The following is a 17,192-nucleotide window of genomic DNA, read 5'->3' on the forward strand; positions in this document are numbered from 1 at the left end:
CTTATTATGCAGCACAGATCACTCTCTGAAATTGAATTCCTCTCATTATGTATACACTAACAACCTTTTTGTTCATCTGTAATCTGAAAGTTTAAGAACTGATTTTTTAAAAGAAGTGATGCTAGTCATGGCCACAGTGCTTTCCACACCATTATCTGTTAAGGGGTCAAACTGTGACACACACATGCTATGTAAGAACATAGGGGAGATCAGGTTTAAAACACAAATACCTCAGAGACAGGATTTTTTTCTTCTTATGAATAGAGTTGAGAGGCTAAAATACCATTAGCTATGAGAAATATAATGTTAATCTGAAGTCATGTTACCGAATCTGAAACTAATTCAGCTGCCAAGAAATTGTTGCCATCATTTGATACATAGAAAACAAGATTGCCCTTGTTTGGTCACGTGGGACAGTGGATTATCAAAGTTCAAAAAAACAAAAGGAAGATCAGCAGCAGTCCCTTAGCTCACAGAATAAGATTGTCAGCTCATGCAATTTGCATTATCTTGGGCACTGTGGACATAACTAACTCACATGAAGACTTTCGGTTCTTAATTTCCACAACTGTAAACACTTTTAATTTGAAGACGCTTTGTGAATGCAGAACTTTGATCTCACATGGCCATTCCTAAGATGTAGCCAGCCTGCACACCTGCTTCCAGCCACGGGCAACATCTTATGTCCAGGAAGAACATAAGATACTGCCCCCAAAAAATATTCTTCCCGCACCCTACCATTTTCACATCAGAATATCTACATACTTGGTAACACTCATTGGATTTCACTTCCATAAGCTTGTCCTGCATTCCCTTGAAAACATACACGCTTTTAAACTTCACCACACACTTTGGCATGAAGCTTCAAGTTTACATACCCATTGCACGAAGAACATGTTAGAAAACATTATTTTTTTTAAACTGGCTACACTTATTTTCATTTGTCACAGCCAGTGACAATCAATAAGCACAGATCATGTATTTTAAGCACAAAACCCAACATACCAATAGTATTTTTAACTGTATTTTTCACATCACAACTGATCTAGAGAATGTATACATTGGGGAGGCAAAAATCCTTTAAACCAAAAATCCTTAAAACTTGATAATTACATTTTGTGACAGCATTAATTCCTTCCATCAAGTTGTGTGAAAAATTCAAATTAAGTACAGCCTTCTCTCTTAAATCCACAACTTTAAGTGACTTCCACCATTAAAATCTTTTAGGTATCTATGCCTTACTGTACCCAAGCACTGATATCACCAATTTCATGTCTTGAACTAATACTTCATTTCAATACAGCCTAAGCGAGGGGAAATAACAGCATACCTGAGACCTCTAGCATGAACCAAAAAAATTAGAAACAAAAATCCAAAGAAGGGAGAGCTGCTGAAATGGTGTTTTAAATACACTTTAAATATTTTAAATACTGAATTTTTTTTAATAAATTATTCATTGACTATTTAAAAAATACAGGGATTTGTTCTCAAATTTTGTATCTGCAGATTATTTTCTTCATCTCCATCACTTGCCTGGTCTGTGCTTTCTAGGGAAGACTGCTGAAACCACAGTAACAGCCTGAATTACTTATGGATTTAGGGAGAGATTAACCCAGCTTTCCGATAATGATAGTATTTTCTCAAAAGCCCATGGAGGTCATGACTAGCTTTAATGACATATTGTTTATTACATTCAGGACATTGACAAAATGTGATTTAGATGAACTAGGTACTTCAGCATGGAAAACATTGTTGCGAATCGTGCACCTTACTCAGCTCTTCAAAAGATGACAGCCTGTTCCTCTGCAGCAATCACAAGTAATGATATTCCTTTCAACTACACTAACTCATACACACCATAAAGTAGGCCAGGAGCTGCCAGAAAGCTATTGTCTTGCTAGAAGTAATATGCCATCCCCCCTCCTCCTGTGGTTTCAAATCTAGCAAGATCTCCCCAACAGATAGAAACAGTGAAGTGTCAGATGAGGACAGAGGATGAGCACAAACCAGAAAGCTAGCTAAAGGGTACAGCTGTTTACATGGCAGGGGTTTGGAGACACAGTCAGCTAACAAGGCATGCAGGGTAAAACCAGCCCATGAGCGCTAAGACCCCAAGGATGAATGAGCTGGAAAGCACACAGTTCCTCTTGCTGGAATAGACCTAGGAGACCTGTTCTTGTGAAAACTTTGCTGCACAAGCTGTTGTTTCAGGTACGGTATAAAAAGAAGGTCCCAAATCCAAAGCTGCTAGGCTGAGCAAATGAAGGAAAGGATCAGAGGATCTGCATTGTTCTGGTGAAAAAGAAGACCCACATGCTGCTCCATTTGAACAGACAGTGCAGAAGAGAGACAGAAAGTAAAAACAGCATAAAAGGCTGAAATACACAGGGAGCCTGTCAAGTTGCTTGCAATACTTCCTTACAGTGAACAAAGGGTAAGCACCAGGACAGATGGCATAAACTTTTAAAGCCTACCAGAGGGGTTTTTTTCTTTTGTAATCAGATGTAGCTGTAGAGATTAGCACAACATAGTAAACAATTTGAGAATTATACTGAAATTCAAATTCATCTCTGTATGTACTCCTAGACAAATAAACAAATATGAAATATATTCTGTTTCATCTTCAGACAGGATACTATTTCAATTTCCATCAAATCTGACCTCTCCAGTAAATGCCACTCAGTAGGAAAACCCTCAGAGCATTAAATGGACAAAGTGAGGCATGCAAACACTCCATTCTAGCACAGCACATGTCTCCATGGGTCTTAAATTGATTTTGAAAACTAGATTCATGACAAAACATTGCACTTTATAAAAATCTTCCCAGAATGATATGACAGGCTATGACCTAGCATTCATTACAGGAAAAACACCTGTTCAGTTTTCATGCACTGATTAACTAATGGCAAAAATCTAGTTAACAGAGGGAAAAAAAAAAAAAAGAAAACAACACTCATGGCAAAATATCTCCTGAAATAATTTCACCTATACATATCGCAGTGACTGGCGATCTTTCCCTTAATACCATGAATGTATGTAGAATATTATTTTGTTCAGTTATATTGACTTCACTAGGAGCATACTTAGAGTAAGAATTGTAGGACAGGGAATAAAGAGAATCACATTTTGTTCATAATAGCTTTTTACCTGGGAATTCAGAAGATATCTAAGCAGCATATTCTGGTTAATTTACTTTGATATGTGACGATTAACTCCAGGGGAATAAAAATAATACATTCAAGGATTCTTTCTACCACCCCTGTAATTGTTTCTATTGTCACAGATTCATTAAATCCCTCCGGTAAACCCCTAAGTATTATAGGTCTGCAGTATTCAAGATAATAAAGTAGCCCATGAAACAACTTTCCTGAATAACAATCATTCATAATTGATAAATTACAAAAGGTCTTTTTAATACACATACACAGTAACCAAAGCACAACTGAAGTGCAATCAGCACTGACTGAAGCACAATTAACATGAATAAAGGCAAAACTATCACAGTGCCAAAGCAAGAATCCCAGCTTAAAAAGGATGCTTCACCCTTAAGTCACTTTGTTGTACCCTGCGTACCAGTTTCAGCTGAAATTTCCATTCCAATAAACAGGTGCATTTTCTGCACACAAGCTCAGCAAATGGTTTTACAGGAACACAGCAATGCACACCTGTCTGACGGAGCAAACCAAGCTCATTTTATATATAAACATGCTCTTGAATAATCACTACAGTGCCTGGCCCAAACTGTTTTCTAAAATAAATAACCACATGAGGAGGTTTTTGCTGTTGTTACTGCACCAAACACTTGCAACTCTATTTTTCACAGTCACCCTTCAATATTTATTCTGTATGTTCTCCACCATAAATTGTGATCAGCTACAGTTCATAAACATAATATGCTTTCTAAATCTTAGCATAAAGACTGAAGTACTGAAACTTACTGTTCCATATGTCTGTTAAGCTTCTCTCGACACAAAGACTCCCTTGCTTTATTTCTAAGCTCATTTTCTACTAGAGCAACAAACCACAAAACACTTTGGTATGATTGTACGCTATTTGAATACAAATATTTGGATTTTGTATTCACTACTAATTGGTAAGTGTTTCGCTATTGCACAGAAAAACAGATGCCTCTATCTGAAGTTCTTTCCTACTTCCCTACTTCTAACACGCCTCCTTAAACCAGAGGTAACAGAGAGCTGTTGAATGGCAACAGAGCATAGTTTACTAGTATCCCATCTTCAGCTGGGTATCTGTAACTGGGATCTTTCCTTGGTTACTTACACTATGGCCAGCCCAATACACTGTTCACTATGTTGGCATGGCTACTGTTCTTCCAAGCACTTAGGTGCATTAGTTCAAAGCAAAACGAATTAATCTGCACCTTCTTGACAGTAGGGTTTGTTTGGGCTTTCCCCATCCTTTTCTGACACCATACAACAGAAAGAAGTCAAGTCTGGCTTTCTTTGCTTCTGCTGGTAGGTTTGCTGGATGTCAGTGAAAACAGACTAACTTAAACACAATACCTGCTAGCTTTTCAGTCAAAAGCTGAGTTTAACAAAAGCTCCATACCTGCAACATGCTTCCTTGAGGACTTCAGGTAGGTAAGTATTAAAAACAAGAAGAAAGCCAAATCTTCAGGTGGTGTAAATGGACACAGCATACAGGCTTAAACAAATCAATTCTCATCAGGCAGGTGTCGGTCCAATGCCCTGAATGAGTGCTCCACCCTACGCTTTTGGAAAAGGTAATATAAAAATAACCCAGGGGGAGGGAGGAAGACCATTCAAAAAAAAAAACACTAAACAAAACAAAAAAAAAATAAAAAAACACAACAACAACGACAAAACTCACCACAAAAAAACCCCCACAACTTAAAAAAAACATTCAGACCTTTTTCTCACATATCATTATGAGCGCCAGATCTAACAAGGCCTAGTTACCTACAGATTTGCATGTTGTGGTTAGTTCATTTTAATGTCTAAGAAGCTCCCAGTGGCCAGGACACATATAAGACTCCTCTCCTAGGCTGATTCTTTGATACTGATCATAGAATGAGCTCACCAGGCAGCTTTTCTCTCAGCCAGAAAACATGAGACACTCTCTCCTCTGATTTTGCAAAACTTATTAAAACTTTAATTAAGTTTTAAGACTTCCATTCTTTTGTCAAATATTGCTGAAAGTAACCATCAAGTTCAAAGATATCTGGTGCAGATTAATATACAAACAATACACCAAGACAGTAGGATAGCAAGTATTGTTTCCTTAGGAAATCAGGATAAGCTATTTCCACTGTATTGTGTTTTCATCTATACTCTGAGCAACACAATTTACCAAAGGTTTGCAAGCTTCATTTTCAATTTCCAGGACAGAAAACCAATTTCAAGAGGAATGGAGAAGAACCAACAATATACTAAGGGAGAGCTGCTAAAGGCACCGTACTTCAAAAGCTGTTGCATTGCCGGCCTACTCCATCCTTCTTTCACTCAGCCATCAGTAGTCACTGCTCAGCCTAACAAATACAAAGCCAAACAGGAGCGACAAGCAATAGGTGCATTTGGCTCCATTGAAGGAAGCAGTACTATTACCCTAGCTGAGGATCTAGACCCATAAGCTTACATTTGTAAACAGCTTTTAATTCCTTCACTATTTATTACTAAAAAAATTTCCATAGATTTTATATAGTTACTGGTTTTACTATCTAAATTAGAAAGAAATAGTGGTTTGTAAAAACTAGTAACAAAACCTGAGCAACAAAAGGAGTGCAAATCCCGGTATCTTTTCTTTTTTCTTTTTTTTTTTTTTTTAACTGGGGGGTGAGGGGGTGGGCCATCTTCACTGCCCTTTCAAGCCTTCCTCAAATCCTTGACTTGAAACAGTTACTCAGATCCTCACAGTTCCTCACCAACAGATCTCATGCCTCTCTCAAGCTGTTCTGTGTCATGTCAAGTCTTGTTTTATTTTAACTGTACAAACTCTTTATGACAAGGACTTAGTCTATATTTAGAAAATGCTGTATAAAGATATAGTGCTGTGTAAGTGTTTTACGATTTCACTGGTGTTCAACTTCAGCATTTTGGAAGCCACATGCATTGTCCTGGGCAATTGCAAACTGTAAGGAAAAAAGAATCATTAATGCGAGTAGAGAATTTTTTCCTTCATAAGTACTTTTTTTCCCTTGACTATTTTCCAAGCATACAGAATCACAATAAAAACAGCTACACTGCAGGATCTCAATCAAATTCAAATGAAAGCATGAGAAAACGGACAGAAACTAAAATTCTCACACCCTTTTCCAACAGTAACTTCTTGCTTACCTTCTTCAATGAATAGTATCATCCTAACGCCCTCTTAAACTAAGACTACAAATAACGTTGTGTATTGCTAACATACAGCTTTCAGAAACATCTTGCCCACAACATACTAAACTTCTTAAAACCAGGATGAGTAGTATTTTTTTGTTGTGTTATCTTCTCCCCCCCAGTTATTAAGTATTTAGAGATCTGAGAGTAGATTTTAAAAGCTGTGAGCTTATGTCTGGATTTTACTGTACTAGAGCAAGTAAATGAAAGAAATCCTTTTTTCTGAACCATTCACTATTCCACAGCTAGAACAGAGAGTAGCTTTCAACTGAAAGCACAACAACTTACCTTCTGACTTTCACAAAGAATATTGGTACTTTATATATATACACATATGCAGGTATGCAGTATTTACCACAGAAAATTGATCCCTATGGTTTCTAGGGAATATTACGTATCCCTGTAGGCAACTCACAGGATGGGTTAGCTAAAAACTTCATTCAAGTCTTATTAATGTCCTAGTCTTCTTCATCTGCTAACACTCTTAATTTGAAACTACTATAGGTATAAATGATATGCATCTCTTGACAAAAGATTCAGATGCATAATCAAGTTATTAGGCCTTTAGCTATGCCACATAAGGTTGCTGTTTGCATGCTCTTAGCTCACGTCAAACACTAAATGAAAAAAGTTGAAACTAACTTTTCTGTATGTTAAAAATACACACAACTGTAGCAGAGCTGCAGATCTGAGAGTTTAAAACAGCCTTGTAGCTTCTAGTTCTGATTTCTGCCTGTTAAAAGTTTAATCTGTAACAAAACCTATCATTAACAGACAGTTGTGTATTACTCCCTTATTATTATTACTCCTTTATTAAGGGCCATGAGCAAGTAATAAAGGCTGGTGTGAAATTTGCTGAGACCCTGCCACAGACAGTCAGCCACCAAAAACATATTTGACCAAGATCAGGATGTTAAGATGAGGGCTTAGAGAGGATAGAGATTACCTTGTGGCTAATGTGACTAATCCCTGAATTTCTTCTAACAGCCTTTTTGTGGTAGAGTAGAACAAAGGCACAGAGCTGGGAAAACATAACAGCTGATTCTTCTTTCATTCCCCACCATCTCACTATGTCTTTTTCTTCCCTGTCTCAGTGGATGCCCCAGAGTTTGCTAGGTATAAAATAAAGATTACCAAGTAAAAAGAAGCCATTTGTGGTGTGAACTCTTAACAGCTGACAAACTAATGTCTCTATATTCCTTCTACTTCCTCCTCATCTACTCCATATGCATGTTTTCCACAACACTCTTCTCAATTTTATTTTGAAACACAGTTTTCCCAAATCTTATGTTCCTCTACTTCCCCATTATTCATCAACTTCTGAAAATTTAAAATCCAGGCAATCATTTTAACATCCCTGCTCTTTTTAACCCCTGCTCCAGTTGGACTTCAGAAAAACTCTAAATGCCTTGTTTCCCATCTGATATTGTGCCCTTGCATAATTACCATTAGTATAGAATAGGTGCCTATAGGTACAGTACAGTTCATTTTCGGACACACTGAACTTTTTCACATCAATTGTATTTGCAGTGTTTTGACCATTCTGAAACTCCTATTCTTACTCTTCTGGACTCTCAACTCATTGTAAGAAAAATTTTGATAACCCAATTTTTAGAGGTACTAAGAATTTAATGATGTAACAAAAAACATCAAAACAGTACATGCTCGGTAACTTTTGAAAATCAGTCCTTGACAAAAACAAATGCTGTACAAAGCAAACCAACAGACACTAAAGTATTATTTAAGGATATAATCAAGGCGTCATTAAAATCAGTAGCAGTTTTGCCACTGGCTTACGGGGCCAACTTTTCTCACAGAGCTTATAGCTGCTACATTAAAAAAATGGGTTCAAAATACTAACAAATTAGGATGCTTGAGTCTTCTACCCACAGCATAATCGCTGCACTAACTACAGATACAAAATGCTAGAGAATTCACACAAAGCAAAACCATATTATTTTGCTACTCACAATGAGGGCAGAGCTTGCTGCGACCTCTGCACACCACATTCCTTATATCACATCTACTTTTACACTGGGAAACAGCAAAACCAAAGAAAAGAGAAGATACCTACATAGCTCTCCCACCCCAGGATCCTTGGCAGCTCATTAACCTCTAACAGAAGGAAGGTAGGTGGAGCAATTAGAATGCCTTCATAGACTGCCTCTGGAAGACATACAGGTGTGCCTTCACATACAACATGGTTTTTTTCCAAATAGCCAAGTAGTCATGCAACAAGCGATTATACACAATGTTTGCACTTCTACATGCATATGGAAAACAACATTTGTGTTACATGATATCAATTTGTAAATGCCATTTCCTACAGATCCTCTGTGTCCCAACAATACTTGTTTTAAATATCAATACATATTAAATTTTTAATATTTCTTGATACTTATTATCTATAGCTACTTTGTCATTTTAAGCACACTTGATACCTTGCTCTCACAGCTGAAGGCATAATCTGCTCTCAAGGTGTTTGAGAGGTCTGTGAATCTGAAAGAATGTAGAATATACATCGACTTGCAGCATCACTTTAAATAAATATGGAGAAAGCCACATCATTTTTCCTATTGCCATATTCTGCCAGTCGCCTCCCTTCAGCAGTATCAAGAGAAAAAACATTAATATATCATTGGAAGAATCTGCTTACTAAGGCAGTTTATTAGTATTTCTGAATACTGCAAACAAAATCAGCTTGTTAGCACTTTCATCCTTTCAGTATATAGATTAAGTTCTTATTTAAAGCTTCTGTGTTAACAGCAGAATAAATATTATTTTTCTTGCACAACTAATGTAATAAGTATGGTGACAATTAATGAAGAAAATGAAAGGCAATCTTATTTTTGGCAAGACTGTTACTCTACTTCCATTGTACTTGTGCCACAACATGTTCAGTTGGTCATCAAGAATCCAGCCTGCATATTTTAAAGTTGTAAAACCTGTTAAAACAGCCACCAAGGCTCCTATTCAAATCAGGAGCAGTTCTGCCACTGGCTTAAATGGCCAAAACTTCTCTGAGAATTTATAGCAAAACTTCATTCTTCTCTCTCCTCACTAGTCATATAGTAAAAAATGACTACAAACCACTTTACATGAATGAATAAATAAAAAAATGAGCCAGGATAGTTCACAAATATACCCCCCCGGGCTGTCATTGCGCTAAATATAGCTAGAATACACTGTAGAATTTGGAACTACTACCTAGCACACAGAACAAGATACAAAGCACAGAATGCTGGTTTAGTTGGCTACTGGCAGAGGCTGCCATTACCACCTTAGCACAGCACACGCCTCCTACCACGTTCTGACTTCACCAGGTGACTCCATCTTTCTCAGGGTCTGAGATTTTGCTAGCATAGCTAACGATGACAGGTTAACATCATTGGAAGGTGACATTTGCACAGATGTCATTGCTTCACAGGTTCTGCTTCAAATGACAAGGCTTAGACTAAGTCACAAGCAACATACAAACGAGGAACCTGTTGAACATTTCTATACTCTCACCCAAACCTAAATCTCACTGTACTATACAAAATCAGTGAATCACTTGAGAGCTGCTGTTTTCACATTAAAACATTTGAAGAGATCACATCAAGATGGCACATCAAAGAAGAAGCAGGAAAGAGGCCTGAAAGCAAGAGTGAAAGCAGCAAAAACAGAGAAGAAAGCCAGAGCTGGAAATGCACTAGAACCAATCAATGTATTTTCAGATGCAAAAATGTGCACTACCAAAATGTATAGGCAAAGAGTATTTTTTAAAGCTTCCTACCAGTCTGTCACAACTGGTTCTTCATACTGGAAGGCAGCTGTGACTCTTTCTTATAAACATTACTGACTGAGCTTGATCAAATTCCTGATATGCTAGAGCATTATAAAAAATTAAGTGGTATTTCCTTAAATAATGTAAAAGTGTCTTTACATTCGAGGAGCGCTGAACTGCTTTCTCTCAAACTTAACAACAAAACAAAATCCAGGAAATCTTTTTCTCCTAGACTGAAAAAAAAAAATAATCTGCTAGTAATTAGTCTTTATAGAGAAAATGCTGCGTAACTTTACACTCAAATCCTGCAACTGGATCTGTAGGAAGTTTCCACATCTATGCCAAATTATAAAAAAAAAAACCAAACTATACTAACACAATTAAGTCATTAAGATAAGACTGTGGGGCTTGGGATGCATATTCCAGTTCAGCTCTCTTTATCACAAATCAACTGTGTGATTTCAATGCAATCACTGCTTCAATTTCCCATCTATGAAGAAAATAATTACATTCATACCTCATATGGGGCTTTCATAGCAATAACCTGGGCAAAAAAGTAGTACCATCTATAGTCAACTTGGAACATCTGGATACAGAAACATGATCATTCAGATCTTATAATACACCTCAGAAACTTATTTGGGGTATTTTTTTTTTATTTTTTTAGTCTTTGTGCAGAATTACAAAACACATGCAACAGACTACAGCATACATTTTAAAAAATTCTTACTTTTTGCACATCCAGGACTTTTCTGCTTTTGCTTGCCTGTGGTTTCTTTTCCCTTACGCTATCATTGTATTTTATTATAAAACAACTATCCCGTACAGGACATCACATTTCAGGTAAAAGCAGTAGACTTTGTATTAAACATTAACATTTTGTTGCCATACAATGGAGAAATTATACTAGTCTTCAGTCACAGAGTGTGCGAGTTTATATTGTCTAAGCGATACACATGTAGTGCAGTAAGAACAAGTCAAAAAGTGCTAAGTACAAGGAACCACACGTTTAACTAGCAAACAGCTATAGAGTTTTAATACAGTTGCATGTAAAATATATGGCTGCATCTTCCATAATCTCAAAGTTATAGGCCTTGCTGAAGCATAGGAATATACATGAAATGTTACAAGTACAAATAACACTACACATTTTAAGTGCTTGCAAGTTCTGTATTATACATGCCATCTCACACAGCCAGCACATTCAACAGCTGAAATCTAATACAAAAGTATATTTACTTTATCAAGGTAACCCAGTTTACTACCATTGCAGAAAACTGTCAAATAAATGCAATAATGAGAGAAAAGCCTGATGAAGCTGCATAGTTATTTCTCAGGAAACAAACGCAGCCCCTACTTGCCATTACTTATGTATACGTTTCCTCTTGTTTCCCCATCCTGTGTGAGCCCCTTCAATTGCAGCAAAACTACTCACAAGGGGAAGAATTAAGGCACTGAATCTTATAACAAGCAGTAACTTCTGCAAGGTAGAGGATATAGTTAGGTTCTTCCCCCTAACAAGCTGGTAGTTATTCCAAAAATAAAGTGCACACTGCTTATTAATTTGACTTGAAGTGTCTATAAGGTTTCTTTCCCATTAATGCTTTCACTGACACACAAATGCTATTTCATCTCATGCTTTACTTGTACTAATCAACCTCAGAAAAACAGCTGTGCAGCTTTTACTTCTTACCTTGCCTCAAAGGTCTGTAACACCTGGCAAATACACATCCTCCTTATATTAGGACACCTCCAAGAAGTACAGTGAAAACAATCCAGGAACTTAAACTCTACAAAAATGTCATGTCCTCAGAATGTGCAGATTTTTATGTTTTTCAAAATCTACCATTATTTATTTTGACAAAACACTTTTCTCAGTGACTTGTATCTGTGCAATTCACCAACACCACATAAAAACCATACATTGACCTTATGCAATTCTGACCTTCCAAATACTCCAGATGGGCTAATCCAACAAAGCCATAGTATCTTCCATGAACCTTCATGGAAGAGTGGGAATTTGTCCAGATGGAGCAACATCTCTACATCTCCCTTGCAATTTATGAAACACCCTATCTAGCGAACAAAAACATTGCCAAATTTATTTTAAGTTGTTCAACATCCAGCTATTAACTACAAAGGCTTATGTGAGGCATTAGGCTTGAATCAAGGACAAGCTCAACCACACACAGTTTACGCAGCATGAGAGATCGTGCTCTCTCACAACCATATGCTTAGGTCCAATGACACAAGATATTTTTCAGCATCTTCCAACAGACTTAAATACCAAATGCCATCTCTTGCAACCCAGTCGTGGTACATACCCTGGGTACTGTTCCAGGTCCTCCTTCTGTTACAGCTCCCCATGTCTGTCCCCCTACTCAGGCCTGCACCAAGGTCTCTAGAAGGCAGGCCTTGCTCAAGCCAATGTGCACCACCTATTCCAAAAAGTCCTGCCAGGGACTACAGCCAGGGCTACAGGACTTCACCCTGTGGGCTGACAGACAACTTTCCCACTGAACTAAATTCCCTCACCAAAATGCCGCAGAAAGCTGCTGCACTTAGTAGCCCTCCAAGCCAAACCAGGGAAGTTCTTCAAACTACAGGGACCATTGCACTCCGCACTCCAAGGGGTAAAGGAACCCCAATTTGCATAAAATATCCCTTGTTTGTATGACACGCTTTCAGCGGATCCTGGACAGCCATGTGTTATTACCTTCTCCTGAGACAGTGCTGCCTATTTAGGGGATGTTGCTTTCTATTTGGGATGCTAGAGATGAATAACAACTTCAGGGTGAAAAGATTCATCATCATCATGTCTCTAAGAGGACTTTCTAAGGCTAGTCGTTCCTCAGGGTTATTCCAGGTCTGAGTCAGCCCTTCCCATCTCTATTTCTAAGAAAACATTCTTGAAATATTTTTTACTGTTTCTGCAATAACTCTCTGTTCTACAGCAGCCTTAAAAATCATGGCTAAATCAAGCCACTGCAGAGTTGATCACCAATGCAAAAAATATTTTATGTAATATTACTACTTCTAGCTAGATAAATACAAATATCGCTGTCCTTTATACCAGTTGCATTTGTACTAGAGACACATACAATGAGGAGTTGTAAAGAGGACAAGAACACTCCTGAATGATTAGGTGCAATGTCTTTGCTATCTGAGCTTTTCCAGTTCATTAATATTTCACTTTTATATATTCCTCAGCTGCTTTTACAAGATGTTCCTTTCTCTCTTTCTTAAGTATGAGCAAGGAGAATTGTTTGAAGTAACTAGTAGACCTTGCCTCACAACCCCACCTCCGTGCCTCCTGAGAGTTTAACATTTCAAGTGCAATATATACTAGATAGAAAAACACATCTGGCATAGAAAAGGATGAGAGAAGATTCTGAGTCTCCCGTCTAGTTCCATTCAACTATAAAGGTGTACAATAAGAAAATAAAGTGTACCGCAGTTTCCCTCTATGCTAAGACACTTACTGTTGTCAATCGTGAATGCAAGAGGGAAACATAAAGCTGTGGGGGGTTCCCTTCTCTGTGGAAAAGCAGAACCACCCTGTTCCTTTGCAAGGCAACTCGCTGCAACATTCTTTTCCTTGGCAAACGTGAAAGATAACCACTTTCAGCCAGGAGAAGCAACACCAAAACTGTCTAGCAGAAATATGGGATTTTCACGAACCTCTTCCATAATAAGCACTACCATCACCATCTGCTCCACTTTTTAAAAGGCCACGCAATTTTGGAAAACACAGGCAGGAGGATCCAGCTCCTGCCTCCAAATCCAACCCCACGGCAAGGGCCACACACGACGGCCAGTGCCTCGGCCCTACCCATTCACGTTTCTGAAACCACTTCCCCCTGCCATCCCCACAGGTTAACTGCAGACTGCTTAACAAACACGGGAGGGGGGCGGGGGAGAACAAGAAACGCCAAAAACACACAAACAAAAAAAAGGACCTGATCCTCGTCCCCTTCACCTGCAGCGGCGAGGCCGGAGCTGACTCCCAGAGAGAGGTGCAGCCGCCGCGGCACCGGCTCCCCGCGGTGCGCCCCACCGCAGGCCGGGCCCGGCGGGCCCCACACCCCCCCCCCGGGCCTCCCCCTCCCCGCGGCCCCGCTGGCGCTGCCTCTGCCCCGGGCTGGGCCGGCCCCCGGGTGACACCTGCGGGCGCCGAGCCCCTGCCCACCCCGCCACCAAGACGCTTGTGTCGGTGTCCCCCCCGCCCTGCCACCCGCTCCCCAGCCGGCCGGCCGGCCTCGCTAATCCCCGCCGCTACCGGAGCGCGGCTCCCGGGGATCAGCGCGGAGCTGCGGCACCGGCAGCCCCGATCCTCCGCCGCCACCACTGCAGCCACGCCGCGGGTCGACGCAGGGCGGCCGGCAGCCGCCGCCCCGCCGGCGGGGAAGGCGAGGCCAGGCGAACGGGGGGGGGGGGGAGGGGGTCCGCCCGCATCACCTCCGCACCTGGGAGGCGAGGCGGCCCCCACCGCCGCACACCCCTGCCCTCTCCCGCCAACAACCCCCACCACCACCACCCCGGGGCACCCACACGCCGGGAACCCGGCGGCGCCCCGCGGCCTGCGCCGGCTCCCCCTCACGCCGCGCCGGCAAGCTCAGCCCGGCGTCAGCGCCCGGGGGATTGACGTGTTACCTGGCCGGGCTCCTCCAGCGCCCGGGGCGCTCGCCGTCCGCCGGCGGGGGCTGGGGACCCTCCTGGCCCCGCTACGGCGCCGCCACCGCCCCGCTTGCGCGCTGGGTGGGTGACTGGGTGGGTGGGTGGTTTCCTGCGTCCCCCCGGCGCGGGGTGAATAATCCGTCCGGAGCGGCGGCGCCCCAGTCAGTCAGTCATGTTACGGCCGGCCGTGTGTGTGTGTGTGTGTGCGCGGCAGGAGGATTCGCGGCGTGGGGAGGGAGGGAGGGAGGGAGGCGGCGGGCGGGGGCGGGCCGGGGCGGCGCTTTCGCGCCTGTGCCGGTGCGGTGCGCCTGTGCCCGCGGCGCGGCGCAGGGCGGCCTCTCTCTCTCTGCGTGTGAGTGTGTGTGAGATGAGTGTGTGTGTGTGAGTGATGAGTACGTGCGGCGTGGCGCGGGGGTTGGTCGCGCTGCGCGCCCCCGTGTCTGTCCGTGCCTCTCCCACCCCCCGCCGCACCCCCCGACGCGTTGCCACCTGCCGGCGCTGCCCCCCGCCGCTACGGGAGCGGTGAGGCGGGGGCCGGGTGAGGCGGGGGCCGGGGGCGGCGGGCTCAGCGCCAGCGCGGGGGCGGGCCGGGCAGAGCAGCTTCCCTGGCCTCCTCGGGCGAGAGGGAAATGCGCGGAGTGCGGGGGGGGGATGTCCGAGCCTCCCCGGGAGGAATTCAGCTTCGCTCCGGTGTGTTTACACTCACCATCTGCTCAGGGATTTGTATCTGTGTTTTTCCCTTTCCCGTAGGGCGGTGGAGCCATCTGATTTCACTTCCTCATCCTCTTTTCAGATACGTGTTTTGTAATTATTTTCCAGTTGCTCTATCACCATCCCGGCGCATTGCCCATCCCAGGAAGGGAACAAGGAAACGGCGTTTAAGTAGTAGTCGCCACACCAAAGGCAGGTCTCGTCTCCGCCGCTGCAAGAGCAGGAGTGATTCCCTGGAATATTGGGTCAGGGCAGGGGTGAATTACATGGCATTTAAATGTAATGAATTAAGTTCCTTATTCAATTCAGAAAGAAAAGTCAAAACAGAGGAATAACCGTGTTCTCTGCAACTAATACTTAAGGAATATGATTGAGTTTTCCTACTGGTTTTGCTTGCCAATTTATACGGGATCCTTCCTGCATTACATACCAAAGTGATCTATCTTGCCTCAATAAGGACGTCATTTGAATAAAATGAGTGACAATTCACGAGTGACAGACTGCAGATATGTGCCCTGTCCCCTCATGTTACAAAAAATAGCATGCATAATTTGGTGAACTGAAGAAGCGCGTTGACTTTGCAGTCTTAAGTCTCCACAGGAACAAAGTATGTTCTTCATTCCGTAACATCATTCCTCACCCTGAAACTGAACCCAAAGAAATTTTAATTATTAGGCTTACACAGAGAAATGCAGATCAGAATGAAGTCAATGAGAGTTTTGAAGAATTTTGAGTAAAACACATATACACGGAATACACCTACAACTTAACAGCAACTATGAGGTTCTGCTGAAATTCTGAATAAGAATTGTGTGAGAATGCAGAAGCAGTTGTGTCTGTGTCACATTTGGTATGACAGTGTCAGGAAACTGAATGCTTATAAATGCGTCTTTACAAAAGCTAAACTTTCAAACAAGTGAGTTCATCATACCTAATTATATTTAAATATAACTGTCAATCCGTTCAACATGTTCACAAGACCGTTTGATGAAACGTTGTAACCAAGCCTAATGGTGTTTCTCTTTCTTCTTGGGCCAGATAATAAAACTAAAACAGATAAAATGTTCTAGGGTCGCAGAGGCAAGTTTGGCGTACGCAGCACACAGTAGCACCACAACGATGCTACATAGAAAGAAACAGATTTTTTAGTACCCTGTAATCAACATTTAAAAGACAAAAAAATCTCATGTGACACCGCCTCAAGAGTAGGTGTGTTTGTTAGTGAAAGTACCTACATTCACAATTTGGGAATTTCAAACAAGAGTATGCAGTAACCAGATTGTTTTACTGAGAGCTAGTTCACAAGCCAGCAAAGCATTTAAGCATGTACTCAACTCTATGCGTGTGAGTCGTCTACAATGAAGACTAGGGTATTTGCCATAAGTAAAATTATGGGTCTGCTTAGCCACTTTATTAAGCTGAGACAGCCTTGAAGTTAGAGGCAGAGGAATCTGTGTTTTGCTGAATCAGGGTTCTCCTAAGAGTCTTGCATGATTTTCAAACTCCATCTCTCACCCTCCTTCTTCCTTGTATTCAGCAGAAGATTCTCAGAGCCTCCTTAATGGTTAACTCCGACTGTCCGGCACATTTCTATAAGCTCTCCTGCCTGCCGTTGAGCTGAAAGGTGAGCCCCTGTGATTAAGCAGCACTTCCAGCCACACTCACAAGTGATGCTTCCA

At 41.5% G+C, this 17,192-nt stretch overlaps 1 protein-coding gene across 10 annotated transcripts in view; it reads right to left on the minus strand.

The window, feature by feature from the left end:
* The window catches only part of CCSER1 (coiled-coil serine rich protein 1), a 723,849-nt gene extending 708,853 nt beyond the window's left edge, over positions 1-14,996 (minus strand). For all 10 annotated transcript variants that reach the window (XM_069784531.1, XM_069784559.1, XM_069784615.1 and 7 more), the window contains exon 1: positions 14,779-14,996. The gene's annotated coding sequence lies outside the window, so the exon portion shown is untranslated. The remainder of the gene's footprint in view (positions 1-14,778) is intronic.
* Between the last annotated feature and the right edge of the window lie 2,196 nt (positions 14,997-17,192).

Source organism: Haliaeetus albicilla, chromosome 1, assembly GCF_947461875.1.
Source record: "Haliaeetus albicilla chromosome 1, bHalAlb1.1, whole genome shotgun sequence".
NCBI classification, from domain to species: domain Eukaryota; kingdom Metazoa; phylum Chordata; class Aves; order Accipitriformes; family Accipitridae; genus Haliaeetus; species Haliaeetus albicilla.